This window comes from Salvelinus alpinus, chromosome 15 (assembly GCF_045679555.1).
Source record: "Salvelinus alpinus chromosome 15, SLU_Salpinus.1, whole genome shotgun sequence".
Classification (NCBI taxonomy): Eukaryota; Metazoa; Chordata; class Actinopteri; order Salmoniformes; family Salmonidae; genus Salvelinus; species Salvelinus alpinus.
In genome coordinates this window covers 23365693-23382391 of record NC_092100.1, presented here as the reverse complement: position 1 = coordinate 23382391, position 16699 = coordinate 23365693, and positions in this window count along the sequence as shown.

The window sequence follows — 16699 nt, the reverse complement described above, 5'->3', positions numbered from 1 at the left end:
ACTCTGATTTGTGTCACAGAAAATATTTGACTCTAGCCACAAAATTAAGGAAATTAGAAGGGGGGGGGGGGGGTTCTGGCAGGGGGCGATTTTCGGCACAACACCAGAAAAATAAATAGTGGGGGTAGGCGTACACCGTACAGGTAAAACATGAGCCTATCACATTAATCAAACTAAATGTCAAGAAAACTGTAGGCTATTACACCACTTTTTGTTATCATTACCGCATGTCAGAGGTATGAAAATGAGCGAGTGGACTTGAAAATAGGTAGTAGTATACGCTCCAAAATGCAATGTGGTTCGACGAAAACACAGAAATGTTGCCGAGGCAGAGATGAGTGGCTCAGTGGCTGACACCGAGATGCACGTGGACAGCAGTGGACGCATACTGGCCTAATGACAATCGCCAAGTGTAACAGATGTCTTTTTCCATTCACCACTGTCTGGAGGCTGAAAATATGTTGCGAGTGTATGAACATATCATGTATGACTGGTTGTGTTTATGGCACAATAAAATATAATACATTTGACTTCCTCTCAAATTAGTTCCACCCTGCCTATTCACTTAACACATCAAGCGACCCAAATTCATCGCACCCTATTTTGAAAGAATGGATGTGTCTGGCACCACACTCAACCCCTAATCTGAATATTACATGTTTTCAGACAACATTCACTTAGCCTACGAAAAGCTTCTTCCACAACAAAAACTGACTGTAAGGTAAAGTTATTGCCAGAGGGAGCGACACTGTTTTGGAACACCTGGTTATTGTTATTTCTTGTGAACTTTCCAGATAGCTATTGGAAGAAGAGAGGCCAAGATACATCCCTCACAATATATGTATAAATAATGTTAGGGCTTGCAAAGTAAAATAAAAAAAATCTAAGTTGTATGTCAGATGTATTAGCTAGCTAGCTATTTTAGATGATTGAATGGTGAACTGACTGATTCTGTATATATACATCTGTTCTCTGGGCTTGTGTTTTACTACCCAGTCTAACAACACTCACTGGTTTGTTTTTCTATCAGGGATGAGCCTTGCTTAAATAGAATGAGTTGCCTTAAAGAGCAAAACCACAGAACTCAGGACAATCAGAATGTTTCCGAAACCTCAGCTGTCTATTCCTCTGAGAATAATGGGTGCCACCTAGGAACATGGGAAGTCAACATTGATTCAGGAGATCACACAGACAGTGTGCCAGTAGTGATTCCCCATGGTTCAGTTGGAGTGGTCAGGGTACAGCAGAGCAGAGCAGCTGCATCGAGCAGGATGGACCATCACTGTACCAACTACAGATTCTACCCTCCACCACATGATGCTGAGCCCTCACTCCCTCCATGCCCACTTGCCACTCATGGAGATTATGTGCTCCCCCAGTCCATTCCATTTCCTGAACCTCAGTTTAGCAAATAACAGCCATCTCAGTTCAATTGGTGGCCAGAGGTCATCCGAGGGTCCAGTCTACTGCAATATGATGTCAGTAAGTGCTAATTGAAACCAACAAGAAGCTATAAAAATATTTTACCTCATGGCCGTTACAATCCTCAATATATGGTCGAGTTCGTTTTTCAACGCCTGGCACTCTGAGTGGGTAGAGATTTAATAAAATGGTCTAAAAGGTGTAAACCCCGTCCACGGCACACAGCGATGCAAAATGAACTTGCCCAACACACTCCAGCGACTCCAGTTGTTTTCTGATACTTTACTGGATATCACTACCAATTATTTTAGTGGTACAGTATATTGCTCTAATTAAAGTTGCTGTTAAGTTACGTATACATATTATTTTGTTTTATCCAGGGTGAATTCTATGATGCTGTAGCGAGTATTTGCCCGGACAGCATGGATGACCATGAACAAGAGACTATGGCATAGCTAATGCCTCAGAATCAACAGAGCATCAGACTGTTTGTAAGAGCATTTCAAAATTACTGTTGGATGTTTACATAACTTAGCAGACACACAACTTACAGGAGCAATAAGTGCCTTGCTCCAGGGTATATCGACAGATTTTTCACCAAGTCGACTCGGGGATTCGAACCAGCGATAGTCCAGTTACAGGCCCAATGCTCTTTACCACTAGGCTACCTAGCAGTGTACGTGTAGTCTACATACTGTGCATGTTTGCAATAACACAGATAAATGGTTGTATAATACTGTTTAATGCAGGACCCTATACAACCTCTATCAGAGAGCACACATTTGGATTCACATGATCAATGACAACGTTTCAACAGTGGGAAAAACAAAAGTGTCAGCATGACAATTCAAATATGCAGTCTTACATAAGAAGGAGAATAATATGATCTTCTCTGCCTTGGACATCTGATTTAGTGGTTATGATTAAGTCTGGCTCTCTGAGTCTAAAGATGGCAATGGAGCAGTATTTTAAACATGTGTTCAATGACCTTACAAGAGTCAAATGGTATATTTGTTTGTGATAATAAGTAGTTCCTTTCACAACAACCATGACTCAAGACCATGACTGTGGATTCTCAGTGATATGCATCTTTAGTTGTTAATGTACAGTGGTTATGATTAAGTCTGGCTCTCTGAGTCTAAAGATGGCAATGGAGCAGTATTTTAAACATGTGTTCAATGACCTTACAAGAGTCAAATGGTATATTTGTTTGTGATAATAAGTAGTTCCTTTCACAACAACCATGACTCAAGACCATGACTGTGGATTCTCAGTGATATGCATCTTTAGTTGTTAATGTACAGTGGTTATGATTAAGTCTGGCTCTCTGAGTCTAAAGATGGCAATGGAGCAGTATTTTAAACATGTGTTCAATGACCTTACAAGAGTCAAATGGTATATTTGTTTGTGATAATAAGTAGTTCCTTTCACAACAACCATGACTCAAGACCATGACTGTGGATTCTCAGTGATATGCATCTTTAGTTGTTAATGTACATTCATGACTCATACAACCACATGGCTGGATCCTACTCCTCACAGATCAGCAGCATGTCAGTCTCAGCCTCAAGTCTCATGACCTGTATAAGATCAAATGTGGCTCTAACAATCTAGAAAATGTAGTCCAGAATGTTTTCTATAACTGCTGATAAATAACACCAATCAACCATCAAACTTGAAAAGCTTCATAACAATTGACCATGGAGTTGAAATGTGATATGGATAACGGATGTCCTGCCAGTACCACCAGACCCCCTGCCCCCTATACCCTCACTCTCCGGCTCTGGTCCCTGATGGTCAGTCCTCCGGTTCCAGTGTCGTACGGTAGGATCACACCACAACCATAACCATAGTCTGACCCTTATGTCACGTTATGTTGTCATTCTATAAAGTTATGTTAATTTATGTTATGACACTGCACATATTGTCAAGATATCATAATCATCTGATCATGGTAGTTACTGTGCATCTTCACTTTTCACTCTAATCTAGTCTCAGTGGATCTCTATGGGACTCCAAATCCAAGAAGTCACTCCTGGTCACTGCAACTGCACTAAATCCTATAAGTTGTATCTGTCATTTCTATTTTGGTTAAGTAAGATATACAGTAGTTTATTTCATAATCTGTTATCTGTTATGTAGAGTTTTGTGTTTTAAGTAATCTCACATCAAGTGAGAAGGTTTGTTCCATGACCAGGCAATGACTCAGCAATCATTGGGTGTTTTGTAATAAGTCCTTTCACTCCTTGTGTCATTTTCCATTGTATACCATCATGACTGCTTCATTGTGGCCTCATTTCTGCCGGGATGGGGGCTGGGATTAAAAATAAAAAATAAAAATATAGGACAAAACACACATCACGACAAGCGAGACACCACAACACTATATAAAGCACAACATGGTAGCAGCACAAAACATGGTACAAATATTCATCAAAAAGAAAGGTGGACCAAGGCACTCTTCATATAATTAATTAAAATGCCTTTATTAGTATGGCATGTTCAATAGAAACAAAGTATTAAAAAACCGACGCGTTTCGGTGCATGGCCTTCGTCAGGGAGTACAAAAAAATAATACAATGTCCTTTTTTGAACAGCTTTTCCAATTAGCCCTAATTAGAAGAGGGAGTGGTTACAACATTGATTGGACACACCTAGTAAGCAATACTATACACATTAAAAAGTGAAATACTGTAGCTATGTTATCATAAAAACACAACTCCAAGCTAGAAGTATCAGGACACTTAGAAAGGTAGTTCTAACCTTAAATATGACTGGGAGAAGTGTCAAGAATAAGAAAGCAATATATTCCATAGTACACTAGAACACAGCAAAACATGAACAACAACAGTCTAAACATAGCTGAGGGCAATTGAGCAAAATGTCCACTAGATGACAGCAAATGGACCTATCACGACCCTACAGGAAGGGTGAGAAATCCATATCTTCATTTAAACCAGGGTATTTAGTAGCCTGTAGTTTGTAAATCCAAAAACTTTCCCTTTGGTTTAACTGTTTAAGACGGTCCGCTTTTCTAATAGAGGCCGGAATATGATCAATACCCATAGCTTGAACTTATTTCCTTCCACCAATACCTTAACAGCATTAACCCTAACATCAAACTAACTATGGAGTACAGCAAGGATAACATTCATTTTTTGGACCTCGACATTAGTAAAAATGACAAATGTTGTTTGCACACATCAATCTTTAGGAAGCCTACAGATGGGAATACCATTCTGAGGGCAGACAGCTTTCACCCCAAAAGGTTAAAGAGAATATTCCATATGGCCAATTCCAAAGAGTCCGCAGAATTTGCGACCAGGAAACAGACTACAGTGTCAAATCTGATTCCCCAATTATTTTTAATGATTCTTTTAATGTTCTCTGCTTCAGTGCTGTATTTTGTAACAAAATACACCCTCTCTGATTTTGTAACCACTCCCTCTTCTAATTAGGGCTAATTGGAAAAGCTGTTCAAAAAAGGACATTGTATTATTTTTTTGTACTCCCTGACGAAGGCCATGCAGCCGAAACGCGTCGGTTTTTTAATACTTTGTTTCTATTGAACATGCCATACTAATAAAGGCATTTTAATTAATTATATGAAGAGTGCCTTGGTCCACCTTCCTTTTTGATGGCCAATTTACCCCTTTTACCAAAGAGCACCTTCTGTCTACCAAAATGTACTATTGTGTACCTTAGTAGCTCTTCCCTTCCTCCTCTTTCTACTATGGTACAAATATTATTGGGTACAGACAGCAGCACAAAGAGCAAGAAGGTAGAGACAGCAATACATCACGTGAAGCAGCCACAACTGTCAGTAAGTGTCCATGATTGAGTCTTTGAATGAAGAGATGGAGATAAAATGGTCCGGTTTGAGTGTTTTTTGCAGCTCGTTCTAGTCGCTTCCTGCAGCGAACTGAAAGAGGAGCAGAGATGTGTGTGCTTTGGGGACCTTTAACAGAATGTGGCTGGCAGAACGGGTATTGTATGTGGGGGATGAGGGCTGCAGTAGGTATCTCAGATAGGGGGGAGTGAGGCCTAAGAGGGTTTTATAATAAGCATCAACCAATGGGTCTTGCGACAGGTAAACAGAGATGACTGGTTTACAGAGTAGTATAGAGTGCAGTGATGTGTCCTATAAGGGGCATTGGTGGCAAATCTGATTGCCAAATGATAAAGAACTTCTAGCCACTCGAGAGCACCCTTACCTGCCGATCTATAAATTATGTCTCCGTAATCTAGCATGGGTAGGATGGTCATCTGAATCAGGGTTAGTTTGGCTGGTGGGGTGAAAGAGGAGCAATTACGATAGAGGAAACCAAGTCTAGATTTAACCTTAGCCTGTAGCTTTGATATGTGCTGAGTAAAGGAAAGGGTACCGTCTAGCCATACTCGCAAGTACTTGTATGAAGTGACTACCTCAAGCTCTAAACCCTCAGAAGTAGCAATCACACCGGTGGGGAGAGGGTGGATCCTTTGATCCTTTGATTGGGTGGACAACATGTCAGTTCATGCAGCAAGACCTCTGATAGTTTGGAGGACGTCCTCCGGAACTTGTCATAATTACGGTGTAAGTCTATGGAAGGGGGTGAGAAAAATGAGCCTCTTAGGTTTTGTATTGAAGTCAATGTACCCAGAGGAGGACGGAAACTAGCTTTCTTCTGGCTACACCATGGTACTACCCTACAGAGTGCTGTTGAGGCTACTGTAGACCTTCATTGCAAAACAGTGTGTTTTAATCAGTTATTTGGTGACTTGATAATATTTAGTATAGTTTTATCAAAAAAGGATAACATTTTAAATGTTTCACTATTTTTATTTTTATGAAATTCACTGAGGAGGATGGTCCTCCCCTTCCGCTGAGGAGCCTCCACTGGTGTACCGGAGCTTGTGTCCTCAAAAGTGACAACACCTCAGAAATGCATAACTATTTTTACCAGAAAGGTGAAATTTGAACTTTTTTCGGGGTGTGCAGCATTGCAAGTTATTGTTTATTGCCCTCTCAAGATAAATAGTTACTTTTGGGGATTACGTAGATTTTTGATTACATTTAGTTAAATTGTAAAAAAAAAAAAAAAAAAAAAATTGGGTTGGGGGTGTGTTACAGGCCCAATCAGAATGCATTCTAAGAAGGTCTCGAAATTGTGTTGTCAAACTGTAATAATTAGCTGGTGAAGGAAATAATTTTGTTAGGGGATTTCAATACTGATGTATGCAAAAAGGATAGTCCAACCCACAATGTATTTATGCACTTCTGTAGATCATTTGCTCTGACACAAATTATATAAGGTCCCACCAGGATATGTGAAACAGTGCAAAGTACGATTGATTTAATATTGGTGTCTGATAAATCCAAAATATCGCAGAGTGGGGTAATAGTATATGGAATCAGTGATTATGTTATAACATTTTGCACAAGGAGGGTTTTTAAACATATATTTAAGTGTCATAAAACTGTTAGATTCAGAGGACTCAAAAAATACTGTGTTGACATGTTTGGGGACCAAGTGGGTAAAATTGACTGGTCACCTGTGCTGGAAAGCGTAGGGGTAGACAGTGCCTGGGAAGCCTTTCATTGTAGATTCCTTGATGTGGTGAATGTGATGGCTCCCATTAGATGGGTCAGAGTAAAGCCGAGATCTAGACCTTGGTTTTATCATGAAATTCTAGAATCTATCCACCCAAGGAATAAAGCCTTTAATACATTTAAAAGCTCTCAAGAGCAGCCTGATTTTCTCCTATATACAGTTGAAGTCGGAAGTTTACATACACTTAGGTTGGAGTCATTAAAACTTGTTTATCAACCACTCCACAAATTCCTTGTTAACAAACTATAGTTTTGGCAAGTCGGTTAGGACATCTACTTTGTGCATGACACAAGTAATTTTTCCAACAATTGTTTACAGACAGATTATTTCACTTATAATTCACTGTATCACAATTCCAGTGGGTCAGAAGTTTACATACACTATGTTCACTGTGCCTTTAAACAGCTTGGAAAATTCCAGAAACTATGTAATGGCTTTAGAAGCTTCTGATAGGCTAATTGACATAATTTGAGTCAATTTGAGGTATACCTGTGGATGTATTTCAAGGCCTACCTTCAAACTCAGTGCCTCTTTGCTTGACATCATGGGAAAATCTAAAGAAATCAGCCAAGACTTCAAAAAAAGTCTGGTTTATCCTTGGGAGCAATTTCCAAATGCCTGAAGATACCACGTTCATCTGTACAAACAATAGTACGCAAGTACAAACACCATGGGACCACGCAGCCGTTATACCGCTCAGGAAGGAGATGCATTCTGTCTCCTAGAGATGAACATATTTTGGTGTGAAAAGTGCAAATCAATCCCAGAACAACAGCAAAGGAACATGTGAAGATGCTGGAGGAAACAGGTACAAAAGTATCTATATCCACAGTAAAACAAGTCTTATATCGACATAACCTGAAAGGCCGCTCAGCAAGGAAGAAGCCACTGCTCCAAAACCGCCATAAAAAAGCCAGACTACGGTTTGCAACTGCACATGGGGACAAAGATTGTAATTTTTGGAGAAATGTCCTCTGGTCTGATGAAACAAAAATAGAACTGTTTGGCCATAATGACCATCGTTATGTTTGGAGGAAAAAGGGGGAGGCTTGCAAGCTGAAGAACACCATCCCAACCGTGAAGCACAGGGGTGGCAGCATTATGTTGTGGGGGTGGTTTGCTGCAGGAGGGACTGGTGCACTTCACAAAATAGATGGCTTCATGAGGGAGGAAAATTGTGTGGATATAGTGAAGCAACATCTCAAGACGTCAGTCAGGAAGTTAACGCTTGGTCGCATATGGGTCTTCCAAATGGACAGTGACCCCAAGCATACATTCAAAGTTGTGGCAAAATGGCTTAAGGACAATGAAGTCAAGGTATTGGAGTGGCCATCACAAAGCCCTGACCTCAGTCCTATAGAAAATTTGTGGACAGAACTGAAAAAGCGTGTGTGAGCAAGGGGGCCTACAAACCTGACAAAGTTACACCAGCTCTGTCAGGAGGAATGGGCCAAAATTCACCCAACCTATTGAAGCTTGTGGAAGGCTACCCTAAATGTTTGACCAAAGTTAAACAATTTAAAAGCAATGCTACCAAATACTAATTGAGTGTATGTAAACTTCTGACCCACTGGGAATGTGATGAAAGAAATCAAAGCTGAAATAAATCATTCTCTCTACTATTATTCTGACATTTCACATTCTTAAAATAAAGTGGTGATCCTAACTGACCTAAGACAGGGAATTTTTACTCTGATTAAATGTCAGGAATGGTGAAAAACTGAGTTTAAATGTATGTGGCTAAGGTGTATGTGAACTTCTGACTTCAACTGTAAACGTCACAGAAATGAAGCACAGGGCAGGATGGATGTAGCTCAGAGGTGTTACTTTGCTGATAAAATCATTGAGATCAAAAATGATCCTAAAAAAGCCTTGGAAATCATTTAAGGAACTAGGCTGTAGTAGTACTACCAAAAACAAACTAAATGGTATTGGACTGAACGTTAGGGAGGAGATGGTATATGAAAAAGCAGAGATTGCCAATGAATTCAACTCTTTTTTTTCTGTTGCCAGCAAGCTGGTTAGCAAGCTGCACACAATATTTAGTGTGGAATTTTGTGTGGAATTGGTTTGTATGGAAACAACCAATTCAAGAAGTACTATGCCGAGTTAGGGGTTCATCTAAACTCTTTTTCTTTTGCAAAGGTAGCAACAGCTAAAATAGCCAGTATGCTAGCAGAGCTTCAATGTTTCAAAGCCACAGGCCTGGATAATATTCCTGCAAGGTTTCTTATAGATTCAAATTGCCCCTTGTTTTACGCATATCGTTAATCTCTCTCTTGAACAAGGCATCTTTCCCAGGGACATGAAACACACTAAAGTTACACCTCTGTTTAAGAAGGGGATGAAGTCTGACCCTGGGCATTATTGGCCTGTATTTATCCTCAGTATAACATCAAAGATCCTGGAGAGAGTTGTACATGAGCAAATTTATAGATATGTCAACAAACAAAGTCTAATGTATGATTTTCAGTCGGGTTTAAAAAAAACATACTCCACTGATTCATGCCTACTTTACTTGACTGACTTCATCAGGAAAGAGATTGATGAAGGAAATCTCTGTGGAATAGTACTGCTTGACCTATAGAAGGCCTTTGATACAGTTAACCACTGTCTCCTAATCTCCAAACTGGAGGCTCTGGAGGCACTGGGGTTAAACAGTATCCCTCTGGGCTGGGTAAAGTCCTATCTATCAGGTAGGGAGCAAGTAGTAGGTTAATTGTTCACTGTCTCAGGCAAAACCAATGAGTTGTGGCAATCCGCAGGGGAGTGTGCTTGGGCCTCTACTGTATTTACTGTATATTAACGATATGAAAGATGCTTGTTCTTGCCGTCTTTTCCTTTAAGCACGGATGACTCTACACTCCTCGTGTCTCACAAAAGTAAAACTATGCTGGAGAGCATACTTAGCACAGAGCTTACTAACATCAGCAAATGGCTTGGAGATAATAAGCTATCTCTGCACCTCAGTAAAACTGAGGCAATTATTTTTGGATCCAGACCTAAATTGAGTAGGTCCTCTGAAATCAGAGTGGAGTTAGGGGGTGAGTTGCTGACTACTAAAACCTCCGTGAGCTACCTGGGATGCATCCTTGATGGAAGCTTGGGAGGCGTGAGCATGGCCACTAAAGTGCTAGGGAAGGTTAATGCCAGTTTTTGGCTAGAAAGTCCAAGCTGCTTGATAAGGTCTCCATGAAAGTGCCTAGCCAATGCCCTCATTCAATGCCATTTAGACTACGCTAGTACTTCCTGGTTTGGTGGGTTATCTAAGCTCATGAAGGGGAGCTCCAGATAGCCCAGAATAAGCTGATCAGGGTAGTATTGAAGGTGAGTCCACGTACTTATATAGGCAGGAGCTGCTTTCAGGAACTAAACTGGCTGCCTGTTGAGGCTAGGGTGTCCCAGATTAGACTAGGTTTGGTTTACAGGAGTATTTATGGTCCTGTGCCCAGATATCTAACTGATTACTTTCCCCGTGTTCGGGATGCACACAATCACAGCACCAGATCAGGCGTTGCTGATGTGTGCTTATACAGGTTCAGGAGTAATGCTGGGAAAGGTACTTTCTTGTATACAGGAGCCTCAGAGTAGAATGAGTTGCCTCTGCCTATAAAAACAACGCCCTCTCTCGGCAGCTTTAAAAATAAAGTAAAAAACTGTTTGATGTCTTCTGTGCCCATATGAATGACCTCTATGATGTAACTGCAATGATGAGATTGATCTTCTTCTTAGTTTTTTGTTTTATTATCTCGTTGTCATACTGTGTTCAACCGTGTTCGATCTTGCCTAGCCATCTTGTTTTAAGAGGACCACAATGGAAATATGTCCCAGACTTTATCAATGATCTCTCTGTACTTTGCTCCATTCATCTTTCCCTTGATCCTGACTAGTCTCCCAGTCCCTGCCGCTGAAAAACATCCCCACAGCATGATGCTGTCAAAACCATGCTTCACCGTAGGGATGGTATAGGTGGTCATGTGACGAGCGGTGCCTGGGTTCCTCCAGACGTGACGCTTGTCCTTCAGGCCAAAGAATTACATTTTGGTTTCATCAGACCAGAGAATCTTGTTTATCATGGTCTGAGAGGCCTTTAGGTGCCTTTTGGGAAACTCCGAGCAGGCTGTCATGTGCCTTTTACTGAGGAGCGGCTTCCGTCTGGCCACTCTACCTTAAAGGCCTGATTGCTGGAGTGCTGCAGAGATGGTTGTCCTTCTGGAAGCTTCTCCCATCTCCACAGAGGAACTCTGGAGCTCTGTCAGAGTAACCATCGGGTTCTTGGTCACCTCCTTGACCAAGGGCCTTCTCTCCCGATTGCTCAGTTTGGCCAGGCGGCCAGCTCTAGGAAGAGTCTTCGTGGTTCCAAACTTCTTCCATTTAAGAATGATTTAGGCCACTGTGTTCTTGAGGACCTTAAATGCTGCAGAAATGTTTTGGTACCCTTCCCCAGATCTGTGCCTCGGAAACAATCCTGTCTCAGAGCTCTACTGACAATTCCTTCGACCTCATGGCTTGGTTTTTGCTCTGACATGCATTGTCAACTGTAGGACCTTATATAGACAGGTGTGTGCCTTCCAAATCATGTCCAATCAATTGAATTTACCACAGGTGGACTCCAATCAAGTTGTAGAAACATCTCAAGGATGATCAATGGAAACAGGATGCAGCTGAGCTCAATTTTGAGTCTCATAGCAAAGGGTCTGGATATGTTTGTAAATAAGCTATTTCTGTTTTTTATTTTCTATAAATTAGCAAAAAAATCTAAAAAACTGTCTTTGCTTTCTTATTATGGGGTATTGTGTGTAGATTGATGGATTAAAAAAAAATCTATTTTAGAATAAGGCTGTAACATAACAAAATGTGGAATAGGTCAAAGGGTATGAATACTTTCTGAAGACATTGTTTGTACTTATGCATCATTTTATGCATCTTATTCACTCACACACTTTATTCTAAGCCTCAGAATGGAGAACAATTGTATCAGCTCTGGTTCATGTTATTTGTTTGAAATATGAGTACAAATTTAGTATGCTTTTGAACTATTCTTTCCATTTGTTTCATTGTATGCAAATGTCCCTAATAACGCTCTGCTACAATACAACATCCAGAAAAACGCAAATGTACCAATGAGTACCTGTACTGATGAGCATTCTGTGGATTTTTTTAAATATACTGACAATATGATTTGTCTTAATGTTTCTAAACGTCTGCAAATAAGAAATTATTTGGATAATGTTTAAAACAGATCTAAAGATCTACACCAATAGGCTACAGCAGGATACTCTAATTGTGTTGACTTTCATTATGTCAATTGACGTCTTGACATTAGCTTTTTTGTTTTTGAGTTAACATGAACAGCCTTCCTAGGAGAGTCCAGAGTACCTGCAAAAGTTGTCTCACACAGGGGGGGTACTATTGAACTTGAGACCCTTTTTGATATTCCTGACAGTAAAAGGGGACAAGAACATTGACCAAATCACAGATGGTTTGGCTTGGCCGAAGACAATCAACTCTTTTAGTTGCAGACATGGTAAGTAGTATTGGATATGAAAATGTTGAGCATTTTCTAAAAATCCAAAAGAGAAGTAATGGGATGTATATTTGAATTTGCAGAGGTCTAAAGCAACAATTCAATAGACTTTCACAATCATTGTGATTTTGTTGTTTGTGGAGTCACATGCTCAAAAGGTAAAGTATTTTATTAATTTTCTATTCATGTGAAATGTATTTAAAGAAAATGTATTGATGCACTTGTACTGAATGCAGCAACTATTGCCATCTGATACCAAGTAGATGTTAATATTAACAGATGAAACTTAATCTGAACTGCTGGGGTCCTCAGCCGATAATGTATCGCAAATGAAAATGTAAGTTTGCCTTCAGTCTTTGTGCTTCCAGTGTCATGAGGGCATTTTTTCTCCTCACATTCAAAATATAAATAATTACAGTGCCTTCAGAAAGTATTCATACCCCTTGACTTCTTCCACAGTTTGTTGTTACAGCCTGAATTGAAAATGGATTACATATTTTTTTTTTATTCTCAATATCTACACACAATAGCCTATAATGACAAAGTGAAAACAGGTTTGTAGAAATGTTAACACATTTATTGAAAATTAAATACAGAAATATCTAATTTACCTAACTATTCACACCCCTGAGTCAATACATGCTAGAATAACCTTTGGCAGTGATTACAGCTTTATGGGTAAGTCTCTAAGACCTTGGCAGACCTGGATCGTGTAATATTTGCACATTATTATTTTTTTAATTCTGCAAGCTCTGTCAAGTTAGTTGTTGATTATTGCTAGACAGCCATTTTCAAGGCTTGCCATAGATTTTCAAGCCGATGTAAGACAAAACCTTAACTTGGCCACTCAGAAACATTCAATGTCGTCTTGGTAAGCAACTCCAGTTAGTTCTATTCTGTTTCCTTTTATCCCCAAGAACTCCCTAGTCCTTGCTGATGACAAGCATACCCATAATATGATGCAGCCACCACCATGCTTGAAAATATGAGTGGTACTCAGTGATGTGTTGTGTTGGATTTGCCCCAAACATAATGCATTTTATTCAGGACAAAAATGTAATTTCTTTGCCACATTTCTTGCAGTTTACTTTAGTGCCTTATTGCAAACAGGATGCATGTTTTGGAATATTTGTATTCTGTACAAGCTTCCTTTTTTTCACTCTGTCATTTAGGCTAGTATTCTTGAGTAACTACAATGTTGTTGATCCATCCTCAGATTTTTATCCTATCACAGCCATTAAACTCTGTAAATGTTTTAAAGTCACCATTGGCCTCATGGTGAAATCCCTGAGCGGTTTCCTTCCTCTCTGGCAACTGAGTTAGGAAGGATGCCTGTATCTTTGTAGTGATTGGGTGTATTGATACACCATCCAAAGTGTAATTTAATAACTTCACCATGCTCAAAGGGATTTCAGTGTCTGCTTTTTTTATCTACCAATCGGTAACCTTTTTTTGTGAGACATGCTTTTCATTAAAAAAAACATAATTACACTTTGACATTACAGGCTATTGTATGTAGGCCAGTGACACAATATCTAAATTTAATCCATTTTAAATTCAGGCTGTAACACAACAAAATGTGTAAAAGTCAAGGGGTGTGAGTACTTTCCGAAGGCACTGTATATTGTATTTCATGACTTTCAGATGGCACAAGAGATGTTCCTGACTATCTTGACAGGTTTTACAAATCAGGGTGGAATGGCTGGTATACACTTATTAAAGGTATGTCTAAAGTAGTAAACCAACTGTGAAATGTTATTACAATGTCATAGACTACTATATTAAACATCATTGACAGAGGTGAGATTGACCACTCATTGGCATATCCGATTTGAACCATAGGGTTCCAAAGGTTGAGGTCACTGAATTTCAGAATACCCAGAAGACTTTGAACAACTGATCCACTACTTAGAATATTGAAGATTGATATTTTGAGGTTGAATTTTACCTCAAAGAATTGTCTGATAAAGATGATGATTATTTGTTTCCCAACTGATATTGTTGATATGTTCATTATATGATAAAATAGTAGCCATATGTGCAGTGTAAATATGTATGTTTTCTTTAAACATGTATTATTGGAGAAATTCTACAGGAAATGGCTCTGAGTATTGTGATCAATGATTAAAATGGCTAAGATAATGATCTTAACATGTCTTTTGATGTTGCTCTGAGTGCTCACAACCGACAGTCACTTAGTATGCTTCTGTATGTCTAGCACATTATAAAGTGTGATAGAATATAGGCAGTCATGGTGATTCTATGAGTTATATTTTTTGTGTTGTGGATGAGCTTAGAGGGAACTATGGTGTTGAAGGCTGAGCTATAGTCAATGAACATACGTCTCATGTCTGAGCAGTTGAATTGCGACTCCACTTTGTCTCTGTACTGATATTTTGCCTGTTTGATTGCATTATGGAGGGAATAACTACACTGTTTGTATTCAACCATATTCCCAGTCCACTTGCCGTGGTGAAATGCAGTGGTTCGTGCATTCAGTTTTGCGCGAATGATGCTATCTATCCACAGTTTTTGGTTTTGGTAGGTTTTAATAGTCACAGCGGGAACAACATCCCCTATACACTTCCTGATTAACTAGTCACCGTGTCTGTGTATATGTCAATGTTATTCTCAGAGGCAACCCGGAATATATCCCAGTCTGCGTGATCAAAACAATCTTGAAGCATCGATTCCGAGTCGTCAGAATAGCGTTGAATAGACCTTAGCACAGGTACTTCCTGTTTGAGTTTCTGCCTATAGGAAGGGAGGAGCAGAATGGAGACGTGATCTGATTTGCCGAAGGGAGGGCGGGGGAGGGCCTTTTAGCCATCCTGTAAGGTGGAGTAACAATGGTTGAGAGTTTTTGATGCGCGGGTACTACAGGCAATGTGTTGATAGGACTTTGGTAGCGTTTTCTTCAAATTTGCTTGGTTAAAAATCCCAGCTACAATAAATGCAGCCTCAGGATATGTGGTTTCCAGTTTGCACAAAGTCCAGTGTAGTTCCTTGAGGGCCATCGTGGTATTGGCTTGAAGGGTAATATACACGGCTGTGACTATAACCGAAGAGAAATCTCTTAGGAGGTAATACGGTCTGCATTTGATTGTGAGATATTCTAGGTTGGGTGAACAAAATAACTTGAGTTCCTGTACGTTATCACAATCACACCATGAGTATTTAATCATGAAACATACACCACCGCCTTTCTTCTTCCCAGAGAGTTCTTTATTCCTGTCTGCGCGATGTACTGAGAACCCAGATGGCTGTATGGAAGGGGACAGTATATCTGGAGAGAGCCATGATTCTGTGAAATAGAGTATGTTACTTCTAGTCAAACTAGAAGTCCACTCCGAATACCTCTTCTCCGCCGGCGGCATCTTGAAGCAGCCTCTGGGATAAGTAAAATGCCCTGGGGGGTACGAACAAGGGATCCAATTCGGGAAAGTTGTATTTCTGGTCGTAATGCTGGTGAGTTACCGCCACTCTGATATCCAAAAGCTATTTCCGGCTGTATGTAATAGCACAAAAAACATTGTGGGCTAATAATGTAAGAAATAACATTAAAAAAAAAAAAAATACTGCAAAGTTGCTTAGGAGATAGAAGTGGAGCTGCCATGTCTGTTTTCGACCTACACCCATATCTAAACCCTTTACCCTTTGTTTTATGGACTTGTTAACAACTACATGTTGTTCTGTCAAAAGAAATTACTGCACAAAAAAAGACGCCAGTGACACTGAACCACCAACAGAGGGCAGTGTTTGGCCCCTGGTTCATGACAGATTTGGCTAATGTGATTTGATCAGATTAGAAGTTCTTATACATGCCTCGTTTTATGATAATGTTGTGGTTTTGCTGTAGCGTTATATTAACCTGTAGGCTATCTTGGGCTACAGCTAGCATCCATGTAGATAGCAAGAAATACTCACAGGAGGCGCACGAACCCCACACAATGACATACTGTAGTAAAGGGCACGAATCTCAGGTTCAATGCCCACTGTTGGTTGTACAGTATAGAGCTCTACCTACAGCACTGAGGGACATTATTGACCGCTATGCAGAGCCATATGGGAACCATTTTCACATCATACAACCAGAGATTTAACTCCCCAACGGACCGGATATGGATATGTGACCTATAACTGTAACAACAACTTT